The 13,564-nt window shown below is 43.3% G+C and overlaps 1 protein-coding gene across 11 annotated transcripts in view; it reads left to right on the top strand.

Moving 5' to 3' along the window:
- FRYL (FRY like transcription coactivator) overlaps positions 1–13,564 on the top strand; it is a 394,001-nt gene that overhangs the window by 141,656 nt on the left and 238,781 nt on the right. The window lies entirely within an intron of this gene.

The following is a 13,564-nucleotide window of genomic DNA, read 5'->3' as shown; positions in this document are numbered from 1 at the left end:
ACAGCAATCTGACCAGACGTAATCTCTGGTTTTTTTTCCTGCATCCCCATACACAGTATTTCAGCGGCGATGTTAGACAAAGCAGCTGTTGCTGCTTCAGCTGTGAGCTCTGCAACGTCTATACAGTCTAAGAGGATAAATGCAGATGCTATCAGGAAATCCCCTTCACCCAAGAAAGGGTGATCCTACAATTCCAAGCCAGTTCTGTCCTCTGTGGGGGCTCTGGACAAGAGCTTGCTGGGGTTGCGATTACCCACTGTGCCCCAAAAGTCCCAGGACCTGGCAGAAAAACTAGAGAGAGCCACTGTGTTGACCCCGCACTCAGCCACTGATAAAAATAGCATGTCTATCAAAACCTCATGCTTGATTCTGTCAGCATGTGTGCTTAACCTGCTGCCTGACAAGGCAAGAGGGTCACAGCCACAGTACCCCCTGGCTCCTATTGGCTCAAACTTACTCTTTTTTTACATCTACGGACCAGCTAAAGGTTCTCACTACCCACTGCTCTGCTTTTCGGTACTGACACCACTCTGAAACTTGCCAGGTTCTTTCCAGGAAATGTAACAGCTCCTGCACCTCCTTCATATAGTGAGGAGGAAGCTCTGTCTCTTTCAAATGCTGTTTCATCTAGACACTCCTCCCCTAGGAGGAGGAGGACACCTCTGCCACAACCAATGATGCCTCAGTGGCAACTTGGTTAGTGCCTACTGCCTCTCATACTCATGCCTCCTGCTTGGCCTTACTGGGACCCCTGGGCACCTCTTACAATGCACCAGCAGCAGCAACAATATTACCATGCTGGTCAGGCTCACTCGAAACACTTTGGCGACCTCCCTAGATGTATCTGAAGATCAAACTGACTCTGATCGTTCTTTTAGTGATGATTCATCACACCTGTCAACTCAGCTGGTCTCTTCTCAGGAGAATGCCCTCATGCCACCTCCTCCCTCAGCAGGCAATGATTCCAGGGCAAAAAGGTGAACAGAAAATTGTATGTCTCCTCTCACGGTGTGGAGTTCCTCTTCATATACCCTCCTCCTGCCAATTCCCTCATAGTAGGTGCTGCCAACCAGAGAGCCAAACATACCTTACCAAAATCCACTCCTGACAAGGAGTGGAAATGGCTTGTTCTCCTGGGTAGGAAAGCCTATTCGTCTGCCCCCCTCCAGGAACGCATCTCGACTTATATGGCTATGCTGGCAAAATATACACATCACATTTTTTAACAAATATCTACTTTTATTAAGTACATTGCAGAACAAAAAAGGGAGCAGTTTAAAGCAAACACAAATGAGGGCTCCTTAATAGCCAGGACACCCGTACAGGCCTCCCTCAACTCTGCTGACACCGCCACTTGTTCCTTCGCAGCAGCGGTAGTGATGAGAAGAGCATCCTGGCTCCATATATCTGGCTTTCCAAAAGAGGTTCAGTCAAGGGTTGAGGACCTCCCATTTGAGGGCCCAAAGCTTTTAGTGGAGTCCACCAACACTTTGTTGCACTCCCTGAAAGATTTCAGAGCCACCCTTCGCATGCTGGGCTTTCAGGTTCCTGTGCAGAAGTTTAAACAAAATAAGGGCTATACTCAGTGATACAGAGTTGCCCTGTTTACTCAACCACAAAGGCAGTATTACCAGAGAAAGCGACATCGCCAGAACAGGAGAAAGTTCAAGTTGGGATTCGTCAAATTCATCCCTTCCCTCCCACCTTTCATATTGTTCCAATAGCCACACAATGCCTAGCACCATTCTATCACCATTAGTGCCTCATAACATCTGACAAGTAAGTGCTGGCTGTCCTAAAGAACAGGTACTGCATACCTTTTCTGTCCTTTCCAAAACCCCAGCCACCCACCCCATCCCTTTTCAGTGACCTATCTCACGAGACCATCCTGTGCCAAGAGATTGACCAACTGCTCTCTATCAAAGCATCAGAACACGTTTCCCACCAATACCGCAACACTGGCTTTTATTCCTGGTATTTCTTCACAGAAAAGAAGCTGGGGGATGGAGGGCAGTCTTAGATCTTAGAGGCCTCAACACGCATGACCTTTCCAATGCTTCCACTTGGTTACCCTCTCCACCATTATTCCCTCCCTCAACAAAAACAACTGGTTGGTGACTCTCGATCTCCAGGATGCATATTTCCCTGTGTCTATCCAGCCCGCGCACAGGAAATACCTCAAATTTATTGTGGGTGGACAACGTTTCCAGTACGTTGTACTCCCTTTTGGCCTCTTCACCGCACTGAGGGTATTCGCCAAAGTACTGGCAGTAATCACAGCTCATCTGTGCAGGCAGGCAGTGTCCATCTTCCCATATCTGGACGACTGCCTGATAAGAACCGACTCCCTTCAGGAGGCACAAGAAACAGGCAGTACCACAATGGAACTCTTTCAATCCCTAACCCTCCAGATAAACCTCTCAAAATGTGAATTCCAACCAACCCAGGTGCTGGAGTTCATAGGGGCTTGATTAGATTGCACCACTGCCATTGCATCACTGCCCCATGAAAGATTCCTAGCTATACGGGAACTTATCCATCTTCACTGCACAGCTTCTCAACTACCTGCCAGAGCCTGTCTCCAGCTTCTAGGCCACATGGCAGCAGCCACCCCTGTGGGCCCTCATGCAGATTGCATATAACACCACTACAGCTTGGGTTCAGCACAGTATACAGACCAAGGAGAAACAGCTTCCTCAAGCTGGTCTCGGTGCCACTCACCATCAGGAAGTCACTCCAATAGTGGTTGAATCCACAAAACGTTTGTGCTGGGGTCACCTTCCGCAAACCAGCTCCCTCTTTACTATCACCATGGATGCATCCCAGTTAGTCTGGGGAGTCTACCTTGGTACCCTCACTATACAGGCCCGATGGTTGCCCACAGAGACCACTCTGCACATCAATATCCTCAAACTCTGTGAGGTATTCTATACCTGCCGGCATTTCTGAGACCATATCTCCAATTGCACTGTGTAGATTTTTATAGACAACCAGGCTTCAATGTTTTACATCAACAGGCAGGGAGGGACCAAATCTTACCCCCTCTGCAAGGAAGCAGTCTATCTCTGGACTTGGTGCATTGCACACAGTAGAACCTTAATTGCCTCACACTTTGCAGGTAAAGACTACATTACAGTGGATTTTCTCAGCAGGAACTTCTCCAATCATGAGTGGGAAATAGATCCCCCTATTTTGCCCCAAATCTTCGCTTCGTCATAGCATGACGATCTCATGTAAGATTGTCAGTGCTTTTCTGGAAGTACTATGCTGCCCCCGTTCAGGCAAAAGTCTTTTTCCGAAAGACTTTTGCGCAAAAGGGCCAGTGTAGACAGCACAGTACTGTTTTCCGCAAAAAAGCCCCGATCGCGAAAATGGCGATCAGGGCTTTTTTGCGGAAAAGCGCGTCTAGATTGGCCACGGACGCTTTTCTGCAAAAAGTGCTTTTCCGGAAAAGCATCCTGCCAATCTAGACGCGCTTTTCCGAAAATGCTTTTAACGGAAAACTTTTCCGTTAAAAGCGTTTTCGGAAAATCATGCCAGTCTAGACGTAGCCTTAGAGAAATAGAACTAGAAGAATCTTGTTTGGGGGATAAAGGTAATATGCTATTTTTGCTGTGAATGCAGAATTCATCTATTGACCCTAGCTATTGAAATTATTCACCACATATATGCACATTCATTCACACAGTTCTATGGATGGAATATAATTATCAGCCTCAGTTGCACAAGCTAGTCCACTGGCCATGTGGTCTATACTAGAGATGTAAAGGGTTAACCTCGCCTGTTAAGGGTGATGCTTACAGTTCTGATTAACCAGTAGAGTCTGGAACAGCTCCCCACCCGCCCTGGATGGGGGGGCTACTCCAGCCCTGCAGGGCTCACTGCAGGCAGGGGCTTCTTTGACCACCACCACCCCTTCCCGCCGCAAGTTCTTTGTTATAGCACCTGGGAAGGCTTCGCTTTGGGCTCTTCAGTATAAAACTAAGCTTTGTACAGCAGAACCCACAGTGCATGTACCATGAAATGGCTTAATCTTAGCAGTTACATGGTTACCTTTTTAAACAACTTTTTACATCCTTAGTCTAGATATGAGGAGAGAAACTGGTCATGCTGGTGTGCACCATTTCTCCAGGAGGATGATTGCAGAACCAAAAGACCTGACCCTATATTTCTGCACCCATCTTTTTATATGTTTTAGTCTATAGAGGTTGTCCTGTCCCATTGCCCCAGAGCACTGTATGACCATGAGTCATCAGTTAATGGCAGATGCGACATGGAGCTTTTGTTTCTCTCTCTTGAGTGGGTTCTTTTGCAGGACTCGCTCTCATTGGCAGCTGGTCACTGAAACAGGCTGGCATCCCTGACTGATCCCATTTCACACACAGCCACATTCACACTTTTAAATGAGGTTACAGATGCACAGCTAACTTTAAACAGAGTTAAGATAGTACAGAGTTTAAAATGGGGTTTTAGTTATAATATGGACTACAATGTATTAACAGTTTAAAATTGGGTTTTAGTTGTAATATATAAAAAGTTACAACAACAGATTCTTCAAAGGCAATTTTAAAAGGGTAATAACTTCATCCGAAAGTGATTAACACTGTCATTTATAAAATTCCATTAAAAATTGGTCTACAACTCATGAGGTTATATAACATCATATTGATAGATATAATTCATTAAAAGGGTAGTTTAGTTCTTCACCCCTCAACTGACCTGGCCCCCAAGTGAGAGAGAAAGAGGAAAAAAAGCCTCTCAGATATTGCCGCCCCTCCCCCCCATCTGAGAAGCAGGAATACAAAGATACTCCCCTCAAGTTCCAGCCCCACAGGGAGGGGGGAGGAGAAGGTTCTGAGGCTCAGGACCTATCTCCAGGCTAGATTAATTTTTCTGGAGTTGGTGGATTTTGTTGCTCCCCTCCCCCCATTCTCTGGGGGGGGGGTGAAAGAGGGCTGCCAGGGAGCAGGCTGGGCGTGAGGGTGTGGGGGGTCTAGTGGGAGGTAGGATGCACGAGCAGGCTGGGAGTGAGGGTGCAGGAGTGGGCGGAGGTAGGAGTGATTGGTCTGGAATGGAAGAAGAGGGTGCAGAAGTAGGCAGGAATTAAAGGTGCAGGGTCTAAGTGTGAAGTAGAGTTCAGCAGCGTGGGTAGATGATGCAAGGTCGCGTGAGAGAGAAGTGCAGGAATGGGCTGGGTGTGCCAGGTCTGGGAGGGAGGGAAGGTGCTCGAGCATGGTGGGGTGGTGGTGCAGGGTCCAACCCCCCCACTGTTGGCTGTGATTCCTGGCCTATGGGATTGACAAGCAGCAGTACCTTCAAAGAGTCCTTCCCTGCAACGTGCAGACCTTCATGGAGGTGCTTCCTCCCCCATGGCAGGCCGAGTCCATAGGCCCTTTTCAGCCTGCAGCTTGCTTTGATTTGGCCCATGAGGCTTGGGGCTCTTCTTTCCCACCTTCCTCCACGGTGGCACAAGCTGTCTGGCTCTGGTACTCCAGCAATAGCATCCTTGAGAGTGGCAGGAGTTCCAGTGCTGGCTCGCACTGCTGTGTGTGTGTGGGGTGAGCCCCAAGTATTGCAGGCTAGATCAAGGCAAGCCATAGGTCTCCCCCCTCCCCCATTGTAGATATTGTGGAAAAAAAATTAGTTATCTGGGAAGGATTGGTTCACAAAGAACAGAAATGTTTGTGAGAGAAATGGGACATGTGGATGGTCTTTGACAATCAGAGGAGTTGGGGGTGCTGAAGTAATAAAAGGAAAGAGCAGAGAAGTATAGGAGCATAGTTTGAGGTGCCTTGAAGAAACATTTACAAGAAATGTAAATGTTATGCAGTGAAAAAGCAGGAACCAGTGGCATTGTCCAAGATGGGGGGGAAGAGCCTGTGATCAGAATGACAGGCAACAAAAAGATTAATTATTTTATTTTGAATGCACGGATGTGGGCTGCTGCTGGTGGCAGTTCTGCCTTCGGAGTGGGGTTTGCAGTCAGCTTCCCTGCTGTGATGGCAGCACTGCAAAGAGTAGTAGCAACCTTGAGAACCCTCCACTCCCCAAAAAAATCTCCTTTGTGAGTCCAGACTCTTACAATTAACATCATGAAATTTCAGATTTAAATAGCTAAAATTGTAAAATGTATGATGTTTAAAACGCTATCACTATGAAATTGACCAAAATGGACTGGATGTGGGTAGATTTCTAGTCCTAAGTTGTTCACTATGTATTTGTTGTTCAGTGAGTTAAGCATATTTTGGTGAGTCAATTTGATTACAAATTAATTTCCCAAAGAACTCCACACCTTTTTATTTTTACACTGGAGCCTTTTTTTACACATACTGTGAAAAGTATATTCACATATAAAAATAGTCATTCATTTGCCATGCAGGGATGCTATCATGTGGTGATTTTAAATTGCATGTAGCAGTGTTTAGCATATATTGGAACTATGAAAAGTTTTCTAATGGTTTTTCCACTCATTATATATTATTTCCATCGACACAAAGGGACTCTTATTCCTATTACTGTAGAAGAGAGATGATTTTCTGATTTGTTCTGTTAATATTTGGTTGGGGATGTTAAAAAATACTGCCAGGGTTTAGATGACTCAAGAGATGGAATGAAAATAGCAAATCAAAGAGACATCATTTACGATATTTTTTAGGAATTCTAAGAGTAGTATTACAGACATATGTGCTACAAGTGATTTTTTTCTATATTTTTAAATAAGCTCTTTATGCAAGACTGAGTACGCTATAGATTTTCTAAATCTGTAACCAGTGTATCTTTGCTTTCTCTCCTTAAGTCACTGCCTGAGGAGCTGTTTGCAGACCCATCATGTACTTCAAATACAGTCTTCTCTTATCTGTTTGGTGTCCTTATAATAGAATTAGGGATAAGGGATGTCAGCGTGTATGATAAGCCTAGATTTATTGGTTAATCCTGTCGACTCCAAGCATCTCCCCCCCCCCCCCCGTTGCTGCCTCTGTATCAGAGGAGGGAGGGGAGGGGAGAGAGGTCGGAGCTGGTGCCTGTGGGGAGCTGGCTTTTAAGCCAGCTCCCCATGAGCACCGGATCCGATGGCCCCACATACTCCAATTCTGCTATCTCTGATAGGCAGCAGCACGGCGGATGAGGGGGGCAGACGGGAGCTGATATGTGCGCAGGTCGACTTCGCAGACCACCTCCCCCTCTTTGCTGCCTTCTCTTTTTAAGCCAGCTTTTTCCCCACCCCTGGTGCTACTGCCTCTATCAGAGGCAACAGTGGCAGGGGGAGCAGAGGAGGCTGCCATGGCGCCTGCCACACACAGAGACTGCTCCTCAGCAGCAGTTCCTGTCCACAGGGAGTGCCAGAGCAGCCTCTGTCCACAAGGAGCTCAGACCTCCGATGGACAGGGGTTGCTGTCACGGAGCCCCCTCTGTCCACGGGGAGCTCAGGCTCCTCATGGACAAGGGTTTCTGCTGACCTGCACTGCTTGTAATATATCAGGTTGTTTGGTGGCATTGCTGAGAGGGTCAAATCAGGATAAATTGCTCAGAACCAGGGCTACTTGCAGCCCAAGACTCGGGTCCTTCCTATAAGGCAGCAAACCAATCGCACACAGCACTTCAGCTGCTAGTCTGGCCAGCAAGAAGCTCACAAGTAAATCCCCTTAGACACCTCAGAATTCCCTGTGCCACAGCAACACCACAGCTTACACTGGTGAGAGGTTATAAAATCAATCTCACCAACTCTGAGCAAGTTCTCCCAGTCTGAAAGGACCCAGGTCAATTAATACCTCAGATCTTACCCAAAGAGCACCCTGTGCCAATCCTTTAGTGTCTAAAATCCAAAGGTTTATTAATAAAAGAAAAAAAAGGCCGAGTGATTTTTTTTTTTTTAAAGGAAGCACATTACATATACCTATCACCAAGTTCTTAATGTAGGCTCTTAGCAGAGTTGTAACAGAGTGCCACCTCAAAAGTCTCCAGAGTATGTCCTATGTCAGGATGGGTCAACAAATCCTTCTGGACTCTCTGTCCTTACCAGCGGAGAGTAAGAGTGAAGACAAGATGGAGGCACTCTCAGGATACTTTTATAATCTTGCCCATGTGGCAGGAAATCCATTGTTGTCCTGGTAGCTCCCAAATGGAGCTGATCACATGATCAAATGACCTGAACATGTTCTTCAATCAATATCAGCCATGATGTACTTGCTGGTTTGCAGGTTTCCAGACGCATTCCTTATGTTTTTATCAGCAACCTTGAGAGCCTTTGTCTATGCCATTCACTGAATAACCATTCCTCACAATAGGTGATCCACACATATTGATGTCTCCCAGACAACATTTAAAATACAAGTACAGAGCCCATATTCATAACTTTACATATAAAAATCATACAAGTATATGAGTAGCATAGCATAAGCTTTCATTAGACACCTCGCTTGTCCCCCTTTGCACAGAATTTGGGGCAAACGCACAACAGTGAGTGTAACAATGACCTACAGTTTCCTATTACAACCCAATAATATGACATGGGGTGGTAGGCAGAAGGCAGTCTGTGCTAGGAGGCGTTTTTTAAACCTGCTCCCCTCGCAGACCAGCTCCTGCCTGGCCCTCTACACTGCTGCCTCTGATGGAGAGGCAGCAGTGTGGTATAGCAGGGTGCTCCCCAAGAGTGGGTCCGGGAGTCCACTGGCTTCCAGCCCCGACCTCGATAACTATCGAATAGTTGTGTAACCACTAATTTTTTACGTGGTTACATGACCATTCAGTTACATGCTATTTAACATCTTTATTAGGGATGTCAGGGGTTAACTGGCTTAATGGTTACTGGGCAATTTGGGTAGGAGGCTCTCCAGCCTGACCAGAGCAGCCTCTGCCCACAGCAGGGATCGCTCCAGCTGTGGCCCACTGGACTGTGCAGCGGGTGGGGAACACTGGAACCTGGACAGAGCAGTCCACTGTGCTTAGGTGGGAGGCAGCTGTAGCCTGGCCAGGCCCTCTGCCTGCCTCCCCCCACCCTATTTAAGTGGTTAACCCATTAAACAGGATTTTATATCCTTAAGTAGAATCTAATTTTTCTGTAATTTTAAAGAAACCTATATGTTTGGATTTTTGTTCAGTTTTGATTGTGTTGTGAGATCTGTACATATACATAAGATTCTATTTAACACAGTTGCATGAGAAATTCCATTAACCCAAAATAATATATTTGATGGTTTACTTTCAGTGTGTATACTCCCTGAAGCGTGGTTTTAATGCAGATGGAGGTTTTCTTTAAATCAAGTTCTTTCATTCTCTCTCTTTAAGAAGCTTCCTATAAGTGTAAGGCATTTACAGGAAAGAAAATTGTATGTTCTTCTAAAGTTACAGAAACAATTTTGGGATATCCCCTAGTTTGTTGAATAGATCTTCCTTTACCTTCCTACCTATTTTCCTACTTACCTGTATTCAGCTTTCTTAACTGAAGTTTATTCCTCTTTTTTTACCTGCTTAGTTTCAGAACTAGAGAACTTTTCCCACCTCCATTACTCCTGTGATTCAATACTGAGAGACAAAATTTCAGCTACCTTCAAAATCAAGTTAATCGGAGTCGAGCAAAAACCACTGGCAGAGTGTTCAGGTTAGAGGTGTTAAATTTAGTTTAGCTCAGGATCAGCTGTGTGGTGCAGCCTTTTGAAGCGCCGCCATCGCATTTCACACAGACTCAGTGTGGCACTGACGCTTTGAAGTTACCCCCTTTTCCTCCCCTCTTGCTTCCTCTATCTGATAGAGGCAGCAAGGAGTCGGGGAAGCAACTAGTCAACTATATTGTTGACTATCTAAAAAGCATTTGCTTATTGGATAGTTGACTAGTTGACTGGTCCTTAACATCCCTAATCCAAACGCTATATCTGGATACAAGATGAGCTGTGAGATGTTGAAGAGCTTATGATTGAACCTCTTTGTCTTAGGGGACACTGTGCATGCATTCTAACTTTCTGTCTAATGTCTATTCTTCTTTTCACCTAAAAGAATCGATCCATCCAGAGCACAATTAGCTTTTATTGCTTTGGTAAAACCACTGAAACTGTGAGCCAACAAGATCCTGTTGTTACTAAAAATCCTAAAAGTTACAATCTCCATTTGCTGTTGGAGAATTGGATTAAAGTATCTGGGCTGGCATAGAATATTATTATAGAATATTATTAAACAAATGTAAGAAATTATAAGCTTTATCCAGAAGTTATTTGCATGCTTCAATGTCATTTTAATATATAAAGACTCCAGAATCAAAATTTCATTCTTTGCTTTACTGATTGAAAACAGGTTGTGGAGACTTTGCCTTTTGAAAAACGAAGAATTTTGGCAGGATTTTCAGTTCTAATAATATTTTCATTGCCTTTCTGCTTCTTTTTTTTTTTTTGGCAAATCCAATAAACCCCACTTAACACCGTTGTCTAGCAGTACTGCAATAAAATTTTAACTGTATGCATATACACATAAGCATATTTATATAACTTTCCTTTTAGCCTTTGTCTCATGGGAAAGTCACCTGCATACCTTCTGGGAAATGATTTTCCAACTGACTTTTCTGGCATTATTCAGTCATTTATGATATTTACTTAGGGTGGAGAACTTCACCTGTGTACTTACGTTTACAGGTAAGCGTACAGTTCTTGTACGTTAAATCATAAACCATATCTCTCTGATAATAAACTGAATTCACATCCTGGTGAGCGGTTACAGAATAAAGAAGTAAAGTGGTAAAATCTAGGTATAATTCAAACACGCAAGCAGTAGTTAACATATAAAATCCTCTTTTGGTGAAGTAGATAACTTTCATAACAATTCTCTAAGTCTAGTAAACTCAAGATGCATACAACTGAAATTCTAAAAAAGTCTGGTTTACTGGTAATTGAAATATTTCCTATTTTTACTGATGGTTTAGTTACTCACAAGCAGAAATGAATATAGCTTTCTGGTATATTAAACACATTTTCTTGATTTTGTAATATGTTGGGGCATCTCTGCCAGATGACCTCTTAGGAAATGAAACATTTGTGTATCTTTAAATGTATTGCTATGATTTGTAGAATTTGAAAATATTCTGGCGGTGGGAAATAACGTTCTCATTTTCATACTATTAGTCCTAAATAGGCCATTGTTTTCCCCTTTGAGTATATAAATACAGACACATGGGTCTGGAAGGGACTTGAAGAAGTCTTTGTGTCCATCCCCCTGAAAGTAGATTAAATATACAGAGATGATCTCTGACAAGTGTCTGTCTAACCTGTGCTTAAAAACCTCTAGTGATGATGATTCCACAACCTGTACTAGTGAGCTCTCATTAATTTATCTACATCTTAACGTGTGATACCTGAAACCAGACAAAATACTTCAGCTGAGGCCTCACCAGTGCTGAGTAGAGCTGAACAATTACCTCTTGTGTCTTAAATACAATGCTCTTATGACATAGTAGAGTGTCATTTGCCTTCTTCATAACAGCCTCATGCTTTTGACTCCTTCAGTTTGTGATCCACTATAACCCTTGGATCCTTTTCTGCGGTACTACTACCTGCCCACTTATTATCCATTTTGTGTTTATGTATTTGTTTTCCTTATGTGTAGTGCTTTGCTGAGCTTCATCTTATTGATTTCAGACCATATCTCTGATTTATCGAGATCACTTTGAATTCTAATCTTATCCTCCAAAGTGCTTGTAACTACTCTTATGTTAGTGTTCTCTACAAATTTTGCAGTCATATTTTTCACTCCGTCATCCAAGTAAGTAATGTTGGGAAAAGGCATGTTGAGAGGCTTAACTTCTCACAGAATTGGAGTGGTTTTGAATTGGGATACTTCTTTAGACATAGTTTTGAGGAAAGATACTGTTTGGCTCTTAAAAGATTGAATCAACTATTAATATATATGATTGAGATGATTTATCATCTTGTAGTTTTAAATGCACCTTGAGTTTGATAGGTACCATTTTATTTCATTTTATAAGGCAAATTAATATATAAAATTTAATGCTATTTATTTGTAATTCCAAGTTTTCATGTAAAGTTCTCAGGAAAACTCAGATTGAAGTCAATGAACTGAAGCTAACCAGGCAGTCCCAGTGAGCTTAGTGGTAGTTTTTCATTTGTTTGTGGATAAGGACTGTGAGATTTAGTCCATACTCTACTATATTATTGCAAAACTGAATTTTACAAAAGTTATAACAACCCAACTGCCAATTTATTTTCCTCTTTCCACACAAATAGACATTCTTCTTTGTGGACCCATGTGCATTCGTACATGTGTCTTTTTGGCTCTTAGTGTTGAGCTCAGGAACCTCCAACAAAAGTGTGTCTTTTGAGGCTGTATGATAGATCTTACTCACACCAGTGTTCAGCTTGTGAGCCAATTTAAGGGAGAACAGGATCTGATTGCTTCAATTTCTTTACCACCACAAAGAGCATTAGAGAGTTGTGATATGTCTGCCTCTGAGAATCTGGGTGCACTACCTTATTTTAGACAGCTCAGTTCATTTAATCCTTTATAGTTATTTTAGCTAGTACAGGTTGAACCTCTCTAGTCCAGCACTCTGGTCTGGCAACATCTGAGAGTCTGGCATGATTTTAGTTAGCTAGATGTCCTCTTATCATGGACGTAGCCGAGTTTCCTGTGGTCACATAAAGTTTGTTTACAGTCATCAGTCCTGGTGCTCAGTGTTCTTTGATGTTTATTTAGCTCTAATTTATCCCTAAATGTGTTATAACTGTAATATCCAACACGCTAGCCCCAGCTATGTGTGGCTAGTTCACTATCACAACTGCTTGGATACCACGATCTTATAAGATCCCAGAAAGCAGTGGAAATGTTGGTAATGCTGCTGGACAATGTTGACCTCCCATAATTCCTCAGATTCTTTAGTTCAGCACCAGTCAGGTCCCGAGGGTGCCAGACTAGAGAGGCTCAACCTGTACTAGTGACTTTTTTATTTTTAAATTGCCAGAACCCTCCCCAGGAACTTAGAATATTTGTCTTGGATCTGCACCGATAACTGAAGCCAGTGGTTTCAGGAAGTCGTTTATTTGTCCAGTAGTTTGTTTGGAGCAACATATTTATCTTTGCAGTGTGGTGTACCTTGATCTGCTGCTCATTCAAGCTTTAGATTATTAGGAATGTCATGCAAACCTTTGTGCTTACCTTTGCTATGAGATACTGAAGGCTTCATTTTCGCCATTGCAAGGGCTCTGAACAGTGCTCAAAATTACCCAGTTGGTTTTTTCACCCAGTACAGTTAAGTGGAAAAACCTTTGCAGCCAGCACATTCTTCAGAAAGGATTCTAATACCTGCATCTTCAGAATCTTGAACTTGGTTGACAACTGTCAGTTGTATCAAATATTATCAGATGTCTTTGGCATAGACAATGTTGATGCCATTTATACTTGTTCAACAGACTGGAAATAGGTTTACTGGTAGATGAAATATCATCTATACAAACTCCCATTGTTGTTCCTGAAATGCTTCTTGATACGGTGCAACCTGCTGTGAAAAGGCAGAAAAGAAAGTGCATTTTTCTGGTTTTGTGGGAGTTCCAAATAAGAAGCACTGATA

The sequence above is a fragment of the Pelodiscus sinensis genome, chromosome 4 (genome assembly GCF_052426305.1).
Source record: "Pelodiscus sinensis isolate ZL-2025 chromosome 4, ASM5242630v1, whole genome shotgun sequence".
Classification (NCBI taxonomy): Eukaryota; Metazoa; Chordata; order Testudines; family Trionychidae; genus Pelodiscus; species Pelodiscus sinensis.
Note: the sequence above shows the minus strand (reverse complement) of the source record. Positions and strands in the feature narration are given on the sequence as shown.